Source organism: Pagrus major, chromosome 19 (genome assembly GCF_040436345.1).
Source record: "Pagrus major chromosome 19, Pma_NU_1.0".
NCBI lineage: Eukaryota > Metazoa > Chordata > Actinopteri > Spariformes > Sparidae > Pagrus > Pagrus major.
The window spans coordinates 2,616,265-2,635,991 of NC_133233.1; the positions used below are offsets into that span (position 1 = coordinate 2,616,265).

General features: G+C 42.0%; 1 protein-coding gene across 3 annotated transcripts in view; it reads right to left on the reverse strand.

Moving 5' to 3' along the window:
* Positions 1-19,727, reverse strand: part of rsu1 (Ras suppressor protein 1) — a 110,522-nt gene that overhangs the window by 14,771 nt on the left and 76,024 nt on the right. The gene's annotated exons all lie outside the window — the stretch shown is intronic.

Consider the following 19,727-nt stretch of genomic DNA (forward strand, 5'->3'; position numbering starts at 1 on the left):
ATGTTTAATGACATTATGTCATGAGGAAACTGCAGCTCCAGCTGAGTTCTGGCTGTTTTGGGTAGTTATTAGCCTGCAGGTGCAGAGAAACTTCCAGTTTGTCAGCTGGTAACGTTTCACACTGCAAGTAAAATAACATCACAAAAGAAAACAAAACTTTTTGTCATCAATCATCCGATCCACTGATTAACGTGATTGCATATGTAACCTTTCCAGAGCCGAAGCTCTGAATAATTATATTAGTTGGCAGACCCTTGGTTTATGCCATTGTACTTTTTATTCACTTTTTTTTTGGTACCTTTTTTTATTCAGGGAGAGTTCACTGAAAGCAATGTTTTTTCCAGGCACATCTTAATCACATTCACACAGTTACACATTCACACCTGGAAGCTGCCCAGTACTACCACAGTCTGATCTGCCTGCCAGTGAACAGCTCCACTGGAGCAGCTGGGGTTAAGGGTATGGCTAAAGGGTGCCTCACTGGTGGTAATGAGGGAGGGGCAAGCACTGCCTTTTACATTCCCAAAATATCTTTCTTGTGTTAAGTTACTGCTGGTGAAAACCCCATGTCTCCTGATTTTGATGCTTCATAGTAAAAGCTTTTAAATAAGAACATACAGTACAGTACTTTTATTGTGAAATATTTATAGGAACTCTAATCATACTGCTGTGAAGAATGTGGGAAGATGCTGCACGTTACACGAACAGAGACTTTCAATTTCTCTTCTGTGGCAGCAAAGACCACGCATCATTTCAGTAACTTTTATACTGTAAACTGAGCCTATCTACACATTCTATGGTTGACTTCAGTAATAATAGCATGTACTTTACTGTGACTGCAGCAACATGCACGTAGCTCTGCTACATTGACCAAATATGACACTGCACTTCCTTGGGCCCTCAGCAACAAACCTACCAAGTATGATGTAGATTGGATGAACAGAGATATGTGAACCACAGAAAGAGTACAGAGAGAAACAATGACAGACAAAGAATTCTTGCTTTATAGTTAGATGTTAAATAGCCTAACACATTTTAGTCCCACCTCACCGAAAAACAAAACATACATTTTGTCATAGTTTTTATTATCGTAGATCTATTTTTAGCTCGTCATTGTGTCGTCTTTGCCATGAAACAAAAGGTTGTTGATGAACATTTGTTGTCATAGTTTTCGTTTAGTTATGACAAATTATGTGTAATTCATGGCACAATTCAAACTGGATTGAAAAATGATTTGCTCCTATTTTTTTTTTTAAATAAGTTCGCAAGGTGGTCCACTGGAAGGGGTGTGACATCACCTCTCTATCCAGCTTATTCCTAGACCCCATGATCCCTTGCGTAAATTATGAGCACAACTTCCACCATGTCCTGTCACTGAAACGTATCTGACCACTCTGTGTAGCAGTAAATTCCACTGTAAAAACATTAAGAGCAATAAGAATTTCCAAAGTGCCACAATCAATGTGGCACTATGTGCAGAATTTGAACATTTCCAACTTTTGAGACTCTTTTTGAGACTCTACCAAAAAGGGCACTGTGGCCAACAACAATGTTCAGTGCTCTTAGTTTGTTAACCTATCCACTTCATTACCATGTCTGCATCTGTATGGTCAGACCAAACCTCTGGGAAACCATAAAACCTCATACATAACAATAAACATTACATATGAATGATAGCGATACTCTGGATACTGAAACAGCCGCTGCAACACTTTATTTAATACGCCTACAGGTGACGAGTGATTTATACACAGCGAGAAACTTTGGTATATTCAGGCTGAGGCAGCAGAAGACCACAGTCCTCAAATGGACATCATGCATTTCCAACCAAGAAAGTAGGCAGTTATGGATGTAATAATCAATCAACCACAGATCATTATTTGCTGACGTTTGAGATATGTCTTCCGTGAATGGCTGATCATTATTCATGCTTTCCTGTCATTTGACAGTGACTGAATATGGCCTGCTCATTATTCTTTAATAGTGAATGGATTGTTTGCATTATTGTGGTTTATCAGGTGATTCATTTTGGGGCATAACAGTTAGATAACAGAAACACCATAGAAAGCTCTATTACTGCACAGTGTGGTGGGTGAATCAACCACAGCGCCACAATATAAAGAAGTGGCTGCCAACAGTTTCAACAAATTATATGACTGTGAGTGTCAGTGTTGGGCAACATAGTGACGGTCAGTGCTGAACAGGTTACTTAAAAAAAACTGATCAGTTATTCATTACACATTACCCACAAAAAACAAAATTACATTACTTTGCTAATTCTTTAGCCACAGCAGCAAAAGTAATGCGTTATAGTGACTCAGCCAAGCACCCTCACCTCGGCCAAGAGTAAAAGGAACACATCATGTCTTCTGTTTTTAAGTTGTAACAGAAAACAAAGCATGGTAGTTTTACAAAACAACAGTCCTACATTTGACCGTCCACAAGCTAACATTAGCTTAGCTCCTATGACTGCACACAGCTCTCCAGTAGACCTGACTTCAGCTGCACCCTCAAACTATAAACAAAACTAGGTGAGTCCTATGTGTAGGTACTTGTAGCTAATTTAAGCAAGCCACCTGATAGCACATATCATGTGAATGAGACAACCATAATTACCTGTAGACACATTTGTCCTCTTTTGGTAGAGGCTAACTCTGCTTATTTATTATATTAATTCCCATTAACCTGCTAATGGAAGTTAGCATTGTGGTCTGTGAGGGGGGAGGAGGGCTCTCTGCATCAGCTGTGTGCTCAGCCAACAAGTGGTATTTGTGACTGGACATACTCCAGTGGTAACTCAGTTCACATTGACAGTAAATGCAAAGAACTTTTTTCTTGTTGAGAGAACCATCTGGCAGGGCTTTGAAGCTGAACTTGCCATTCAAAAGTCCCTTTTTTTAAATCCATTTCTGCTCAAGGGGGTTGTTTCTGCTCGCTATCCACAATATTACTGCTGCATGCTTCCTGATTTCCCAAACTACGGCGCGGGCCGAGGGCCATAACGTGCGTGCATTGATCATGCGTCAAAAAAATGAATGCCATTAAGAGGAATTTGCGTTAAAGCATTATTAGCGCGTTAACTTTGACAGCCGTAATTTATTTCTTATTTATTTATTTAACCTAGCCTTACTTTCTTTATAGTGTATATTTATGTGATAAGAAAAAAGTACAGAACCACCCTGAAAAGTTTCCATAGAAATGTCCATTCTGTTAATTACATTATTGAGTTCAGATCTTTACAGCAAAAGCTTGTAGAGATAGATGTTTAGTTTTGGAGAAATAAAGAATAATGTGAATAATGAATTTACCATAGGTTGCAGTAAACCAAGGTTTTGTCACAATCAGTGTATGTGGTGAAAAAAATTCAGCTCTATAGGATGTTTGTGTGATTTTTTAAAATGATTTTTTGAAGTTAGGAGGGTGAAATATCTAAAAAATAATTTGTTGTTATAAGCCATGCCCACTTTAACCAGACTTTAGGACGTCACTGAGACATGACCCTGGATTGTGCACACCAAATTTTGTATGAATCCATAGAGCCGATTACGAGATTTACATTTCTCGCATTTTTGGCGACAAGTATCCACCAGTTTGTTTTACTCATGGCCTGATAATAGCTATTTATCTAACACATCAGTGATAAAACAAACAAATAATAATAAAAAAACTGTATTACTTACATCTCTATGTATTTTGGTAGAGAAATCCAGAGGGTTTAATCAGTTAAATCAGCAGTCAGTACAGACAGGTGGAAGAAGGGGGGTGGGTGTGAGATAGAGTTTGTAATATCAGCCCTCCAACTGTAAGACCTTATCACTTTAGGGCTCTGGTACAGCAGTCTCTGTTAGGCATTAATGCGTGAATATAATTAGACAGCAACTGAAACGGAGGGACTGCATACTGCATCCAGCAGCATTAATCAGGCCTAGTCGAGCAGAAATGGCAGAGAATGACATGAAAAGAGAGACAAAATATGTTCACTTGTGGATTGTGTGAGGATGATGTAAAAAGCAGAAAGATTGCAGAAATGCAATTTTATGAACTAAGTCAAAAGTTTCTAGAATGATTTCCTACCTCCAGGTGGCCACTGGTTTTGAGTTCACTTTAATACACAGAAATTATCTACCAAACTCAATTTTCTCTTTTGGTGCAAACAGGTGCAAACATAACATCCTTGGGTAGGTAAATATACAATTGCTTCTCCAGATATGACCATGATGAATAACCACACAAGATCATTGCACCCATAAATCTTATACACACATGGTGTGTAGTATTTGAACTACTGCTGCAGCAGAAGAAATTGGGTACTCCAGAAACTCGATTGATTTATCACTCAGTTAAAGGGAGACGAGGGTCAGCAAATGATTAGACAATTGTTGCCCTTTTTATCAGCAGATATAATTGCAATAAATCAGACAATGACAACACTTGACCTTGAGCCTGACTGATACATGCTGATATTCTCTTAAAGCAACACTAGGTAGTTTTTCAACCTTAAAATAATGTTTCTAAACTCAGTTAAGTGGTAGAAAAACGGTTAATAGGATGAATGGTGACGTCTCTGCAGCCTGAGGGGGGTCGCGCTGGCAGAAACCGCATTGTGTAACTTGCCAGAGCGGGTCGGAACCTATCTGACGTAAAGGCGTATAGTGTGACCTGCTTTACGGCATACATCACACGTTTATTCGCCGGTGGATTTAGCCAGCAGCTACTTGGATTTTTCATAAACCAACGCCACGGCCGAGCCAGCGAAAAAAGCCAAGGGCATATTTGAATGCGAGCGAAATTCTTGTGTGCAAGAAGAAGATGTGTGAGCACAAGCATGTGATTTTTAAGTTCAAGCACACATTTTGAAAGAAAGCAGCAAACATCTCAGTGCAAGCACAAAATGTGAGCATGAGGAGAATAAATCTGAGCACGAGAAGGAGCTGTGTCACTGAAAAGGAATGAAATCATGCTCTCAAACTGAAAATCTACGCTCTTGAATAAAGATAGGATAATTCTTCCATATGTATTCATTTTCCCCAGGGATGCTCATACAGCGACAGTATTTACGACACTGGTAACAGATAATTGCGCTTCTCAACCAGCTGGGGGTAGTAATGAGTCCAAACTACCTAGTGTTGTTTTAATACAGATCTATCAGTATGAGAGCTGGCCAACATGTAACAAATGTCTGGGATAGACAGTGTTTCCAGTACATAACTTATCCACCAGAGAACATTGACACTGTTAAATGTCCACTCGCTACAAATCTCAATCTCATCTCTCAAAACATATGCAGGTAAAGTTTTAAAGAAGCATCTCAGGAGTGGCTCTCTGCTCTCTGTTCCAAAGACAATAGGCACTCAAGTCTATTTTTGACTGAAGCAGACAGCAGCCACATCAACCTGCACAAATAAGATCGAACTAGGCAGAAAGTCAGACAAAGGAACAGCAACCGGTCAATTTTCAAAATACCCTGCGCAGACTCAGGATCTACAGCATAAAAAAGTTGGAAATATTAACAATATACACACCTAAAACAGACAAAAAATAAACCTTTTAACCACGTGTTCTACTCACCCATGGCAGAAACACAACAATCCAGGAAAAATAAACACAATCTAAGCAAATTATTAATATCAGGCAGGCATGACACTCTGGTAGGATATGAAGGAGTGCGGAGGACTGGGGGTTGGGTACCGTTCATAGTTGAAGTGATACCGGTTCGGATACCGGCACCTGGAATTCGATAACGGTACCTGTGTTGCCTTTAAGGCATACATTTGAATGTGCTTTTATTTTGAAATACCTTTTATTTTGAAATGTGTTCATCTTGCTTAGGAAGTTACAGGTTCACAGTTTATTTCCTATTAGTGGTTTGGGAGAGCCAGCTGAATCTGTACACCTGTGTTTCTGTGTTCATCTCGTGTAATCCACACTGTAAACACCACAGAGGCAACGTTGTAAGTAAATAATTTTAAAGTTGGATGCATAAATTAATGTTAAAAAATATTATTTACATGAATAGGCATTTGATGTGTTTGTATTGAAAATATTTAATTTATATCTATTTACATTGAGGAAAAGCACATGTTGCAGAGTAAAATGGTGATTTTTATATTTTGTCTTGTTACAGTTTTCACTCTGTCCATGTAAGTTGATGTAGAAGAGCCACAGTAAACAGCAACTAAAGCTCACTACGACTCAAGTCATCATTCGCAAGGAAGAGTTTAGCTAGTTGTATAGCTGCAGTTCCAACACTGTAGTGAGGACAACATAGTACCCAATGGCACCTTTTTTCTGTACTTAATTCTCTCTGTAATCACAAAAAATGTAATTTAAGCTCTAACCAGTTGATTCATTCTTCTTCTGGAGACAATATATCATGTCATATGTATAGTAACGATGCACATCACATGTCAGTGAGTCTTTCTAAGTTTTATTTTAGTAGCATCAGGATCATCTTGCTGTACTGCATATAAATCATGAAAATAAAATACTTTTTGAAGTAAGCTACATCTAGCTGTTCCTGCTCATCAACCTAGTGCTATAAGAATAAAACATCAAGATGTATATGTGCTGCCCTCTCCTGGCAAGCAATGTCTCTACTAGGGGTGGCTGTATTTTAAACCAATTGGGAATTTTGAGTGAACGTTTTGAACCCTTGAGCTTGCTGTAGCAGCTCAGTGTTGCAGTGCTACAGCAGCAGATTGAGCTAATTATGTGAGGTCAGCAGTTGTAATTGTGTTTCCACAGCATATACAAATACTGTATACTGATAATATGAGCACACATGTCGTTTTATGTTAAGTACGTGATTTAAAATGTATCATTTGTAAATATGTAAAATATGCTTTTACTGCAGATGCTAACCTCCATTAGCGTGTTAATGGCAATTCCTATTATGTGTTAGCATCAAGCAGGGGCTGAGTGCTTGTTATATAAACCATTTCGGGAATCAAAGAAAGCATGCCGTAATATTTCCACGTTGGCAGTATGCAGTTAACATACTGCTGGTTTCACACCAAGGTTTCGGATATATTAATAAACATGCAATTTTAGTGTATTAGGAATTTTGGATGGAGTCAGTGGCTGAGTTTTTGGAAGACATCTCACTCTAGCTCCATTCAAACTGCCCTTTCAGTGCGGGAATCATGTGCCACTACTCCGCATCGCTGTCTGTGTGAAATTTACAGATGCGGAGAGGGGGGACAGTTTCGCTGTGGCTCTGATCCTCAACAGTCCACCTCCACCAACTTAACCACCATATTCATGGCTAGGGCAAAAAGGATGACTGAGATGGTGCAGCCAGTTACGATTCCCTCTCAAGCCTGTGCCACTCTGATGTTGAAGACCCAGAAGACACTCTCATCCGGAAGTTGTTGTAGTAATCCAGAATGAGGTTGTTTATCTTGCTGAGAACATGGTGTCTACGGAGAGTCTCTTCAACCCATATGGACCCATAGGCATTCGCAAGGTCCAACCTCAGGACCACCAGGTAAGCCTTACCTTCCTTTGCTTCTCTCATAATCTGTGTGACAGCCCTTGTATGCTCCGAGTAACCAGGTGTTCCAGAGATCTGCCTTTCTGTATGGGACGTGTCAATGTAATCATTCTTTAAGAGGAAACCTGACAGCTGCTGGGACAAGATGCTGAAAAATATCTTGGTGACGTGGTTCTAAACGGGTTGGTGTCTTTGGAGTTCTCCTCCTTGGGGATCCAAATGCCCTCAGCACATCTCCACTGGTCGGTGACTCTTCCTCTCTGCCAGATTACCCTCAGGATTTTCCAAGGTTGCTGGATTGAGTCTCGGACAGCGTTTGTACACGCTGTACGGTACCCCACTAGGCCCTAGGCTGATCTTGCTTCCTTAACGACTTCCTGGACCTCTCTCAGCCTTGGTTCCTTGATGTCAAACTCAGTTGTTGGGAGAGCTGGGCCTTGATTTGGCAAAGTTCCTGCTCTCTTGCTGGATCACTCAAGGTGTTGCAAAGGAAGGAATTAACATCATTCGCCGAGCATCACCAAATAATAATAATAATACATTTTATTTGTATAGCGCTTTTCGTGGTACTCAAAGACACTTTACAGGTTAAAAAGCAGAATAATAAAAACAACACAATAAAAAAACAAAAAGAGACAAGTTATACATTAAAAACAGTTTTAAAAAGGTGAGTTTTGGTGAGTGTTTTGAAAGTAGTGAAGTCTGTACAGTCTCTGATGTGTGGGGGGAGGGAGTTCCAGAGGGAGGGGGCAGCTACTGGGAAAGCTCTGTCGCCCCAGGTTCGGTGCTTGGTCCTGTGTGGTGGAGTGAGGAGATTTGCGCTGGAGGAGCGGAGGGTGCGGGACGGGTTGTGGCGGTGGAGCAGGCCGGTGAGGTGGGGGGGGGGGCCTGGTTGTGGCGGGCTTTGTGAGTGAGGAGGAGTATTTTGAATTGAATCCGTTGTGGGACAGGGAGCCAGTTGAGTTTTTGGAGGATGGGGATGATGTGGTCACGGGTGCGGTTGTGGGTGAGCAGGCGAGCAGCAGAGTTCTGGACATGTTGGAGTTTATTTAGCAGTCTGGATGGTGTGCCATAGAGGATGCTGTTGCAGTAGTCAAGTCTGGAGGTGATGAAGGCGTGGATCAGGGTTTCTGCAGCAGAGAAGGAGAGTGATGGTCGGAGACGGGCTATGTTTTTGAGGTGGAAGAAGGCAGTTTTTGTGATTTGATTTATGTGTTTTTGAAAGGAGAGGTTGTTGTCAAAGATGACTTCGAGGTTGCGACTGTGTGGGGAGGGAGACAGGGTGGAGTTGTCCAGGTTGAGGCAGAAGTTATGAGCAGTTTTGATGAGTGATTTGGGGCCGATAATGATCATGTCCGATTTGTCGCAATTCAGTTGGAGGAAGTTAGCTTGCATCCAGGATTTGATTTCAGTGAGGCAGTCGGTGAGTGTGGAGTGGGTGGCAGTTGTTGTGTATTTTGGGTTATAAGAGGGCCCGTAGTTGACATGCACCCGGTGCATGATGGGTAACCTTCGCTATGTTGTTGTTGTCAGAATAGCCATGTGTGGTACGTTATGCCGGCGTCAATAAACCTTCAATATTACGTCGTGGTCCGAGAAATCATTGTTATATTGAGTAATAGAACGGTGAAAGATATCACAAAATTGGCGACGAGGACGACTGGACCGACGCTGCAGTCCGCGATGGAGGAGTGTTTTGTGCCGTCAATCAGTCCCTTCGACGAAAGCACGGAGCAATGGAGCTCCTATACAGAGTGTTTTGGATATTTCGTCGCGGCTAATGGAATAAAAGATGATTGGTACCCATTTTTTTGAGTGTGATAGGCCCAAAGACTTTTAGCCTACTACGTAGCCTTGTACAACCAGCAAAGCCAGGCAGTAAAACGTTTGCAGAAATTGTGGACACACTGACCAAACATTTTTCACCCAAGCCCCTGGTGATCGCTGAAAGATTCAGGTTTCACAAAAGAAACCAAGAAGAGGGTGAGTCTGTCACCATGTTTGTTACATCATTACGGAAATTGGCTGAACACTGTGAATTTAAAGATGCTTTAAATGACACATTAAGAGACAGGCTGGTGTGTGGATTAAGAAATGAAGCTGCACAGAAGAAATTACTCACAGAAAGTGACTTGACTCTGGATAAGGCCATAAATATCAGTGTGACAATGGAAATGGCTTCAAAAGAAGCTCATGCTCTGCATGCTACAGGCAGAGTACACAAACTGGACAGTGGTAAAACAAATGCACAAGGACCATGTTTTCGCTGTGGCAAGTTAGGACACCTTGCTAATGATTGCTGGTGCAAGGAGATGGACTGCAACAACTGAAGAAAAAAAGGCCATGTTGCACGGGCATGTAGGAACAAGAAGAGCAAGGACAAAGGCTGAAAGTCTGGAAATGAAAGAGACATGGCAAAATTCAAAAAGGAAAGACATGTTCACACAGTCAAGCATGATGAGGACAGAGAGAGTGATTCCTCAGAAGAAGAAGTGTCGACTGCAATAAATACTGTGCGAATATTGAATGTTGATGACACCTCAGACGGCTTTTGGGCCAAACCCAAGCTGGAAGGACATTCTGTAAAAATGCAGATTGACACAGGTTCAAAAGCTTCATTAGTGTCATATGAGGTTTACAGGAAGTTTCTGAAGCACCTTCCACTCCGAACTTCCGACACAGTTTTTAAAGGGTACACTGGACATCGAGTGCAGATGAAAGGAATGACAGAGGTGACTGTTCAATGCAATGACCAAACTGCTAAGCTGCCAGTGTATGTTACCCAGAAGAACTGTCCTGCTATAATGGGCCGTGAGTGGCTCAAGAAAATCAGGCTCAACTGGCAGGAAGTAAGGAAGCTGTCGCACGGTTCCACTCAGCTGCAGGCTATACTGGAAAAGCACAAGGAGGTTTTTCGTGAGGAGTTGGGCAGCATGAAAAAAATTACAGTGAAGCTGCATATAAAACCTGACAGCAAACCAGTGTTCATGAAGGCTAGACCTGTGCCATACGCCATTCGGCCCAAGGTAGAGGCTGACCTGGACGCGTTGGCCAAGAATGGTGTTCTGGAGCCTGTGACAACCAGCGAGTGGGCCACGCCCATCGTCCCAGTTCCGAAAAAGGACAGAGGAATTCGGATCTGCGGAGATTTCAAGGTAACAGTAAATCCTGTACTAACAGCGGAGCGGTATCCTCTTCCTCTGATTGATGACTTGTTTGCTGGCCTGAGTGGGGGACTAAAGTTCAGTAAAATAGATCTCAACCAGGCTTATTTACAAATGCATGTTGAAGAGCAGTCACGTGAAATGCTGACTGTCAACACACATAACACATAAGACTTTTTCGATACTGCAGATTGCCTTTTGGCATCACATCAGCTCCAGCGTTGTTTCAGCGAGCTATCGATCAGATCCTGAGTGGTTTACCTGGAGTGCAGTGTTACCTGGATGATATTCTGTGTACAGGAGCAGATGATGAAGAGCATCTGCGCAACTTGGATGCAACTCTCCAGAGACTGAAGGAATACGGGTTGAGAGTCCGTAAAGAGAAATGTGATTTCTTCCAGTCATCTGTTGAATATTTAGGTCATGTGATGGACGCTGAAGGACTACACACTGCACCTTCAAAAATCACAGCGATTGTGGATGCACCCCCACCACAAAATGTCAGCCAGCTAAGGTCTTTCTTAAGACTGCTGAACTACTACGGACAGTTTATACCGAGCTTGGCATCACTTCTGAAACCACTGCGTAACCTGCTATGAAAAGAGGAAGCATGGCAGTGGACAGCAAGCTGCCAGGAGGCTTTTCAGAAGGCAAAGGATTCACTGACTGCATCAGAGGTCCTAACTCACTTCAATCCTTCGCTTCCGATTCAGCTTGCCTGCGACGCCTCTCCGTATGGGGTAGGGGCAGTGATTTCCCACATACTGCCAAATGGCCAGGAAAAGCCAATTGCTTTCGCATCGAGAACATTAAATAAGGGTCCAATTATGCTCAACTGGAACGAGAGGCTCTGAGCATTGTATTTGGTGTTAGAAAATTTCACCAGTATTTATATGGTAGGAAGTTTACACTTTTTACTGACCACCGACCTCTCATGACCATTCTTGGACCTCACACAGGGATTCCATCTCTTGCTGCGTCTCGTCTGCAGAGGTGGGCGTTGCTGTTGTCGGGACATTCGTATGACATAAAGTATCGCAAGTCAGAGTCTCACTGCAACGCAGATGCTTTATCCAGGTTACCACTTCCTGTTAAGAAACCTGACTCAGACACTGTGGAGATTCTCTACTTCAGAGAGGTAGAAAAAGCACCTGTTTCAGCTGTGCAGGTAAAAAAGGCGACCAGAAATGACCCTGTGTTGTCTACAGTGATGGACTTGATCATTAAGGGTCTTCCTGCTGGTGATGACACAAACTTGAAGCCCTTCCTTGGAAAGCGGGCAGAGCTTTCTGTTCAGTCGGGATGTTTGCTGTGGGGGAGGAGAGTCATTATTCCCCTGTCATTCCAAACAAAAGTGTTACAGCAACTCCATACAGGACACAGTGGAATAGTGAGATTGAAGGAAATAGCAAGAAGCTATTTTTGGTGGCCAAATATGGACAAACAGATTGAAGAGATAGCTAAAAGCTGTTCATCTTGTCACAAGGTCCGAAACAACCCGCCACTAGCTCCTCTTCATCCCTGGGAGTTCCCACAGGAGCCATGGCATCGTGTGCACATTGACTTTGCAGGTCCGTATGAGGACAGAATGTTTCTTTTGGCTGTTGATGCGCACAGTAAATGGCCTGAAGTGACTATCATGAAATCAACCACCACGGAGAAGACTATAGAAGCACTTGGAGAAATGTTCTGTAGGTTTGGATCTCCTACACAGCTAGTCTCTGACAATGGACCTCAACTGGTTTCACAGGAAATGGAGGCTTTTCTGCAAGTGAATGGAGTGCAACACATTACATCAGCTCCATACCACCCTGCTACAAACGGCCTTGCAGAAAGGTTTGTCCAGACAATTAAACACGCACTGAAAGCCTCACAAGGTCAAGGAACAGTTCATCAAAGGCTGCACAAATTTCTGCTTAACTACCGTAACAGTCCACATGCAACCACAAAGACATCTCCCGCCAACCTGATGTTCAAGAGAGATCTGCGCACGACCTTTGATCTTTTGAAACCCTCAGCAGTGAAGGACACTGTGCAAAAACAACAAGAGAAACAAATGATGTACAGGGGTCGACAAGTCAAGGACAGAGTTTTCAGTTCCGGTGAATCTGTGCTGGTCCGGAACTACAGAGGTGAACCTAAGTGGGTTCCTGCAACTGTTATTGCACAAACTGGACCAGTTTCATATACAGTACAGGTTGCTGATAGTGTTTGGAGAAGGCACGTGGATCAACTTCTGCAGGCCTCACCATTGTCTGCTGAACAGTCTTTTGAAGATCCTAAGGAAGCACTCATCAACTCATCGGTTGATCCACCAGTGCACATAATGAACTCAAACACATCAGGGACAACGGTTCCAGTTGCAGATGTGACTGGAAAAGAGGCTGAGACATCTTCTGCTGCATCAGTGCCAGAAGCAGACTCTACACCTGAGAACGCAGAGACTGATGTTTCTACAGACCGCAGATACTCCACCAGAGAGCGGTGGTCTCCTGTTCGTCTCGCTCCCAAGTTAACATAATTATTTATTAAAACAAAAGGTTGTTGTTGTAACCACATACAGTTAGTTGAACAAATGCGGAAAATGGGGAAATGTTTTTGATATTGTTACTGTCATGTTACAGTGAAGACAGAAGAAATTTGAGTAGACACTCACCTGTTGTTTTCTGTAGTACATCCTTTGTAAGAGGGGAAGAGATGTTGTGTATTTTGGGTTATAAGAGGGCCCGTAGTTGACATGCACCCGGTGCATGATGGGTAACCTTCGCTATGTTGTTGTTGTCAGAATAGCCATGTGTGGTACGTTATGCCGGCGTCAATAAACCTTCAATATTACGTCGTGGTCCGAGAAATCATTGTTATATTGAGTAATAGAACGGTGAAAGATATAACAGCAGTGGTGATCGATTTTATGGAGATGTAGATTTGGACATCGTCAGCGTAGCAGTGGAAATGGAGACCATGACGGCGTATGATGTTGCCAAGGGGGAGCATATATAGGATGAAGAGGAGTGGACCAAGCACCGAACCCTGGGGGACACCTTGGGACAGATGAGCAGTGGAGGAGGTGCAGTTGTTGATGTGGAAAGCAACCAAGCAATTTCCTAGTGAAGCCGAATGGGTTGGCAATGAAGGATTTTCGCTTCCTGGCCCTTTCCATCCCTCATCTTCTATGCCATTCTGCTCTGCGTTCATCATGAACATTTTCCTGAAGTTTTCTTGCAACTCTGCTCATGGCTGGCGCTCCTCTTCACTAGCCACCTTATACTGTTTCTTGAGAGTTCTTTACTCTTCCTCTTCCTGCCATTATATTTTGATGGCCCTACATTTCTTGCAGTTCCCTGTTTCAGTGTGGCCAAATCTGTCAGACAAACAACATCAAACAACTCTGACAATGCAACTGTCAGCATCATCCTTAGCTGTTGTTTGTACAATTTGCATACATTATTGTCAAACTACTCTGCATGGAGCCTTGGGAGCAGGTGCATGTGCCCAGGTTGCTGTCTTTCCGTGCTGTCAACAAACTCTCCAGAAGTCCCCACTCTGTTCTTGGTTGTCATCTGGTCTGTTCCCAGACGTCACTGGTTGACCCAGAAATGTAGGTTGCAAGAAACATTTCTAGCATGCACTGGCATGCATCATCAGTGATGTTGTATTGATAATCAAGAAAAAACTTTTTTGATTGGAGTCAACTTCCACTCCACCCCACTCCACTCCACTCCACTCCAGTGGGGAAAACTGTACTTTGTACTCCACTGCATTTATTGTCTTACAGCTATAGTTGCTAGTCTCCAACATAGGTTTTCACTGGCCTCACAATTCGATTCGACTAAGATTCCATTGTCAACGATTCGAATGCAAAACGATTCTCGATGCATCTCAGTGTATGGCATCCTCAGTGATCTATATTACTGCACATAGCTACTTTTTCATCATTTATTCAGAAAGTCCTGCTGCACACACCTCTCTCAGAGTTGGATGGCAAAGTTGAAAGCGCCTCCTCAGATCTTGGCTGATTAGCTGGGCTTGCTGTAACAGTTATCATTTATGGCTGCAGATGTTAGCTTCAGGTGAAAATGGCTAACGTGATTAGTAACTGTTGTGAGGCAGAAGTCACGCTCAGCGTGGGTCTCGTCCAGTTCGTGCTTCCCAGCAAGTTCATAAAATCCGGCATGTGCTTTTTAAAGAATACTATGTATCTAATAATCGAGTAATTTCCACACCTCTAGTTTCCAATTAATATTTTATACATACAATATTTGATCCGTTAAAAATAAGTCTACTTTGGATGTCAATCCACATAGAAAAGGTGTATTTTCTTACCAAAACACAGAGTCTCCCTCATGAGTTTGTGCCTCTGCCAAATGTGTTGGAAAGCCGACAAGACTCACCTATTATCGCAGGATCTGTGTGTGGTCATGACTGGTTCTAATCCTTTAATGCAGCCGTGACGATAGGCTAGACAAGCGGCTCCTGCCAGCCAATCGGACATAAGTTGAGTTGGGGGCTTAGAGCCTGCCCCTCTCAGGTAACCGAAAAACACAGACAGAAATAAAACCTCTCCAATTTTGACTCTTCCAGCTACCACCATCTGCTCCTTCATCTGCCCTACTCAACCTTCCAGACACTGTGCTTATGATTCTTTTAAGGTGATGCTGCAGCCAGCTACATTATCAGGCATCTGTAAACCAAAAGGAAGTCCCACCACCAAAACAAAAGGATGTTGATTTTGCTTCAAACAAAGTTGTTTGTATGATTTGTTGTCAGATTAGTTGTAAAGGCCAAGAATCTCTACAAATGTCCCCGTTTGAATGCGGGTTGAAAGCTTGCATTCATAGCCTCCTGGCTGCAACCCACTGCCTCCCTGGTCTCTTTCCCAAAACTCAAAGCTTTTTGCCTGTCTTTATAGTCTTGATGCAAAGCATCAAACTAAGCTTGAGAAATGAATTAAAGCTCTGCTTATTTTGAGCTCAACACACTTGAACAATGACTGTAGGACTGTAGGGGGCTGTCAGTCTGGAAGCTAGCTATTAGACTATGAGCTTATGGAAATATCCGGTATATGCAAAATGTGTACCAGTGTGTCCAGTGTATCCAATGGATGCCTTAAATGAATTTGTCAAGTCCATGAAAAAAGTTTCCTGTGTCATGGAAATGTGACCATTAGAAGTGTTGATGTTGGTCAAGGGAATTTTCTGAACTGTCCATAGCGTCGAGCCAAAGGTCTCTGAGTCACCAATTTTGGCATACCTTTTATTATGTTGTGAGAATCATAAAAATTGATATTGAATAACATGACGATACGGTGAGTAGTTGTATCTATTTGTTGCTCTGAACCACAGTGACAGCCCAATTGTCTCAGTGACTCACAATCCCTTAACATATATCTCTGCATAAAGGACTGAATGCTTCTGAAAATGGTTAGCAGTAGTAAAATCTACTCATGAAATAATAAAATATCAACATGTAATGACTGTGTGTCCTGTTACAGATAGTTCCACTAAAGCAAAGGTTCAGAGCAGAGTTTGGAAAATTACCACTGCTTTCATGCAATGAAGTACACACCCTCTCAAGTAATATCACATTTTAATGGATATTTTACTGTTCCCAGGTATTCCACTGAATGTCTCCCTGTAGAGGGGGCATTACAAAATACCTTTTATCTTGCCAAAATAAATAGCAAAGTATTATTACTACTTTCAATTTCAAGCTTTAGTTATATTAGACAGAAACTGGAGGTGCAGTAGACAGATGTGAGAGTGTGTGTGTGTGTGTGTGTTGACAGACCTGAAAAATGAAGGACATTTAGTCTGGTCTGAATAAAGCTGTGAAGACTTAAAGAAGATCTCTCTGGGAAATTGTTTAACACCTGTCGAAAGACCGGCTGCTGCCAGATGTGTGTGTGTGTGTGTGTGTGTGTGTGTGTGTGTGTGTGGTAACTTTCACTGTTGCAATTCTTCACATACACTCATACATCTTTTACACTATCGCGTCCTCACAAGCCCTCTTTGACACAGGCTTTTTGAGGCAGGAAGGCCATGCGGCAACACCCCAACCACCAGGTCATTAGGGTACTCCTCATTTTAGCTATATGAAGAAGATGACATGAGAGGATATAGTGCAGGGTGTTTGTTTGCAAGTCGCTGATGAGCTCGATATATAGATTATGTATGTGTTGCTTTTATGAGTGCTGACTTCAGAGTTGACAGTGATCGATCACAAACATATAATGGCAGTCCATAATACAGAGTGGCAAAGAGTATTCCGGGAGTATTCCCGAACGGCCGGTCTGTTCCAAGCCGAACTGGCCGGTGGTCGGAACGTTTTTTTACCCCATAAAACGGCTGCAGGTGGCACAGAGTGGAACGTCAGACTGGGTCAATCTAATATTTTGCATATTAAGGGGGGATATGAGCGGCCCCTCCCAACTTGAGCTGATCCTTGTTTCTATTGAAATGTGATTGGCTCAGTGCTTAGTCATTAAACCGTTATTTTCCTGTTTAAAAAAAAGGAAAAAAAAGAAAGAGGAGTGGGATAAATTCAAATTAGCAAACATGCTAAAAAGAAAGACTCCGGAGAAAGAGATGGGTGGAGCAGAAAAATTAAGGGCAAAAAAGAAAAAAAGGTTAATACAGGATGCAGCCAAATGTGCCAAATTAACAGAGCTTTTCCGTGGTGGAGGGGCGAAGGTCAGCGCGGCTAGTGTCAGCCAGGCCAGTGACGACACGGGACCCAGCAGCTTCGGGCAGACAATGAATGCCGGTATGTCGGGCTGCGTCGGGTCGGGTTGTAATTTTCAGGCCCATTGAGAACTCTAGTTTGTGTTTTTGGATGTGTTCAGGGCACACAGAACTAGGCTTTCCGCTGATATGATTGGCTATATATCGGATCCAATTTGTGAGATCGGCCGTACTGTTCTTTTTTTTTTCTTTATTGACAATAGATCGGCCGTAATGTCTTAATTCACCGATCCGATCAATGACGTCATTGTCGTGTTGAAACTTTTTGCAGATGCTCCCGTTGCATAGATTGCAGTTGGCTTGTGTTGTCTCATTTACTCCGAAGAAGTTCCATGACACCGACATGATTGTTTGCTAGTGATGATGGTGCTAGCTAATGATTCAAGATTCAAAAAACTTTATTGTCCGTCACAAAGTGACAGGGCTCAAAACATAAATGCCACAAAGACATAAAAAACACATTTAAACCAATGAGACGTGTTTGTTTTGCTTTAAACAAACAAACAAAGCGTTGTTTTGAGCTCTGTCACTATGTGATGGACAAAAGTTTTTTGATCGGATCGTGATCGGTTATTGGTTTATTTAAACTCACTAATCGGTGATCGGCCCCGGAAATCCTGATCGTGTAAAGCCTACACAGAACATTAAAGGTAGCCTATCAGCAATGTTATACCATATGTGCATAAATCATTAATCTGCTTTATCAATTAAAAATAAAATCCATACTGGCTGACCAGAAAAACGCACAAAAGAAAAACATATTTCAGGAGAGAGTCCCCGTGTGTGTATGTGTGTATATATGTATGTATATATATATATATATATATATATATATATATATATATATATATATATATATATATATATATATATATATACATACAACACATTAGGGTTAGGGTTAGGGTTAGGCGACCCTCCGTGAGCTCTCCCTTGCACCCACCAATATATATATATATATATATATATATATATACATATATACATATATATATATATATATATATATATACATATATACATATATATATATATATATATATATATATATATGTATAGATATATAGATATATACAGTATATACACACACACACACCGATCAGCTACAACATTAAAACCAGGTGACGTGAATAACATTGATCATCTCACCACAATGTGATATTCTGCTGGGAAACCATATATATATATATATATATATATGGTTTCCCACAGTTCGGTATGCATCACAGTTTTTGGGCCACAGTAACGGTACAGTTTCGATATCTTAATATAAAACTACTCACACTAGCAAAGGCAATATTGCATGTAAAAATAATTAAAAGCAGATAAACAATGCCATGCTTGATGGCTAGTGCCATGCTTGATGGCTAGTGCCCTGCTCTGTTAGTGGTTGAAGTAACTGGATTAAACTGTGTTGCCTTCCAATGAACCTTATTTGCCTGTTCTCCCTTATGCTGCTTTCAAAGGTGGGGCCTCTATGGATCAAAGCCGGTGCCCTGCCTTGGATCGGACTCTGACGCATCAAGGCACAGACACAGAATCTCTAGGGTACTAGAGATCCGGTGCTCTCCTCTGAGTCTCTGGGTAGCAATGTGGGCCTCTCTTGATTGGACGTGGCGGCAAGTCCCACGAAAGCTCTCTTGGATGAGCATCACGAAAATTTTGAGCCAAAGTTTCCAGGCATAACATTGCATTGTCATAAGATGATCAATTTTAACGAGATCACTTGTTAATTTTTTTAATGTTGCGACTGACCGGTGTATTGATTTAAAGAGGTAAACAGTCTTTGACCTCCCATGAATCTGTAGCTTTGTGGGTGCGTTTTGCCGAGGAGGTAATTTACATACTCTGTTGCCACCACACTACGCAAGAAGAAATAATTAATTTCCAGTTCGATTTGTGGTCTAATTTTGTTCCATGTTCCATGTTGTTGAAACGGATTTCAAACAATGACATGACTGATTGGCATTGCAGTCCCGTACCTGCGCCCTTTCCCACTAGGGGAACCGAGCAGTAAAACAAGCTTGATTGCCTTTCGTCTGGTTGTGCATCACACATTTCCCATGTAGTCTCTACCATTCAAATATCTGTAGGGAGTGATGCCGAGCTGTTCCAGATTTGGATCCGAATGTGTGATTGTTAGTTTGTCGTTGCTTGGATTTTGTATGGCTTTCAAAAAAACATGTAATGCTAAAGAAACCCACCTAAGATAGGAACAAAAGTTCTGAAGATAGTGTTACAGATGAAGCCTCCCGTTCCTCCATGATGGGGCCCTAACCGGTGCGTGACGGGTCCGTACTCAGACCTGGAAGAGTCCGTGACTGGAATGAG